This window comes from Sinocyclocheilus grahami, unplaced genomic scaffold (genome assembly GCF_001515645.1).
Source record: "Sinocyclocheilus grahami isolate Dianchi unplaced genomic scaffold, SAMN03320097.WGS_v1.1 scaffold1736.1, whole genome shotgun sequence".
In the NCBI taxonomy this organism is placed as follows: Eukaryota; Metazoa; Chordata; class Actinopteri; order Cypriniformes; family Cyprinidae; genus Sinocyclocheilus; species Sinocyclocheilus grahami.
Genome location: NW_015506915.1, coordinates 312663 through 315479, shown reverse-complemented (window position 1 = coordinate 315479; position 2817 = coordinate 312663). Strand labels below are relative to the sequence as shown.

General features: G+C 41.4%; 1 long non-coding RNA gene across 1 annotated transcript; it reads right to left on the bottom strand.

Moving 5' to 3' along the window:
• Positions 1 to 213: 213 nt before the first annotated feature.
• Positions 214 to 1528, bottom strand: LOC107572340 (uncharacterized). The gene is made up of 5 exons (XR_001607326.1): positions 1488 to 1528; positions 1334 to 1363; positions 951 to 998; positions 555 to 677; positions 214 to 378 (listed from the first exon to the last, which is right to left on the bottom strand). It is a non-coding gene; the product is annotated as an uncharacterized lncRNA (long non-coding RNA).
• Between the last annotated feature and the right edge of the window lie 1289 nt (positions 1529 to 2817).

Genomic DNA, 2817 nt, shown 5'->3' with positions numbered 1-2817 from the left:
GACTTGATTGATAAAATATAATGTGTAGATTACACTAACATTAGGCTGTTTTTAGCCATACCCTGCAGTTGGTTCACTGAAACTAAGTAAGTAAACAATTAAATAAATTAGCACGATAATATCGTGTATCGCCAATCTCACAGGCTGACGACAGGACGATTTGACCAAGGGAGATGAGAGGAAGACCACTTTTGTGACCTGCACTGGCTCTGATACTTATAAAACCATTGATAAAAATATTTCTCTGTGAACAATATGCCTTGGAGGTTGGGCAATGACACAACACTAGGAGTGATGGGGAGCTGTGATGACTGTTGATGGGAGGCAATAGTGCTACTCAGATTTCACTTCCTTCGTTGCTTTTTGAGTCTTTGTGACCTGAGGACAGGTTGAGAGGAAGAAATCATCAAGAATAATGCATTTTTCATTTCAAAAGATATGAAGAACATCCTAGTGTAACAGTATTTCAATGATTTTATTCCACACAGTCAACACAAAATGAAAGTAAAATATGTTCTATGGAAAGTCTAAAGTGCAGTGAGATTATAACACACCGCGTTGGTCTTGGCCTCTCAATTTTCGGAGTGGTTCTCCTCGCTGGCTGCAGACTCCGAGCTCTCCTTGGCCTTCACCTTGGTCTTTTTATCCTCCTTTTTGACATTAGCTGCTTTGTCTTTCTACAGAGGAAGTGAATCATTGGCAGCAATGCGTTAGACAGAATATTTGCACGTGTGTAAACTCACAATAACAGTACTTTGAATGCTGTAGCACAGAAACAATTTGTTTATTGTACATGGTGCATGTTTATATACAGTATATGCCTATTGTGATTTTGCCAGTGAATATGCTGCAAAGTCACATTGCCAACGGGGATATATTGACTAAGTAACTAACATTGTTCTAATATTAAAGTTTTATTGCTGGTTTGTTAAGTATCTGGTAGTATTTACCTTAGTTGTCTTTTTTGGTTTGGGTTCAGCCTTCACATAAGCTGGTCTCTATGAAGGAAAAACACAGCTGAGAAGTAAAACACACTTCATATATGTTGAGACACTGTTCAACTGATATTATAAGACAAAGACTGAAAATGGGAATCATAAATAAAATTTATAACAAAATTCCAGTATTGAGTGTATTTACTGTATTTCAGTATTTACTGTATTTTCTGTATACACTCACTCACTCACTCTCTCACACACACACACACTCACTCTCTCTCTCACACACACACACACTCTCTCACACACTCACTCACTCTCACAACACACACACACACACACTCTCGCTCTCTCACACACACACACACAATCTGAAAATGGCAAAGTATACGTACTGCTGATAACCGTGCAGATCTCCTCTGAGGCTGAAAAGAGGACACATAAGTAAAAAAACACACAACTATAAATAAAGGGGAAATATTTCAATGAACAATTAACCTAACAAAGTTACCAAGTGAAATTTTAACAGTTTACATGAAAATATTTTACCTCATCCTTGGCATCCCTGTCAAAATAAAGCAAACTGTGAAATATTATACCCAAACATTCTTCATACAGTGGACTACCAGTAAAATTTGGGATAAAAAAATAAAAATAAAATCAGATCTAAAACCAGTAAAGGAACCCAGTGGCCTGTAGAAGTAAACCTGAGTTTATCTCAGCTCAGCCAGCCCCTAGCTGCGCCACCTGCCGGTACACTAGCGCCATTACAGCCATCTGCTCTCAAGAACAAAGACTAGAACATAATAACACGATGTTATTGTCCATATCAGTCTGTTCTCAATCCGTTGAGTCTTTAACATTGCACAGGTCATGTTTCGCATAAGTGGGTGGTTGTGGCTGGTTTTGAGAGTTTCTTCCTGCACAGCACCGCGGACTCCATTAGCAATGGACCCCAGCCAAACTAACTTGAGCGCGCAGTCGCACACAACTCAGACTTACGCGGCGCGGATCTCAGTGTTAAATCACATCAGTCGTATTTTATTAAATTATATAAACGTATGCGGATCTATATTTCGCAATGCAGTGAATAAACACGACTCAGCTCCGAACAACGCCTCCCTGATGCAGGAGTGTGTGTGTGTTTGAGAGAGAGAATGCGTAACGTTACCTTTCTTTTAGGCATGTTGGATTCCTAGAGAGACTCTGCGCAACACAAGAGGAAAAACAGCTGCTTTCGAAGAGATCTCCGCATATACGTGCTCGGCTCGCTACACTAACACAGCAGTAAACACGGAGCAACGATACAGCGAGCGACTGAAGGGGTTAAGGGGCGTGGCTTCGGCTTGACTGATGCCTAGATAGACCAATCAGCGCTGAGAACTGAGAGCCAGACATGAAGGTATTTATGATAAATGTCGACAGCACCATAGGAGACGACTTGAGAGTATTCCTCTACAACTTATGTGTGCGACTTTATCAGTGTGGTTTTAACGAGGAAAAACAATCTGTGCCTTTGAGTGTGTGTGTGTGTTTAATTTTTGTGCAATTCCAGTGCCGTTTAGGGACGGGCTGATTTCTTTCTGCGAGCTCTGTACTCAAGATGGCGCCCTGGAATCGAGTCGGGTTTGAGGGGTTGTTTCGCAAGCCAGATTATTAAACCGAAAAAAAAGACAAAAGAGCAGCGCCCCCAACCGCGCGCGAGCGTGTGACAAGCTGCGTTCATCCACTGATACTTTGTCGCGCCGCGCGCTCGCTCGGTGTTACACATGAACATGAGGGTTAAAACTGCAACATTATTCGCTGGAAACAATTCATGCACAAGTGTCACAGAGTTGCAGATTTTACAGGACGCACATGAAACTACACCATCCACACA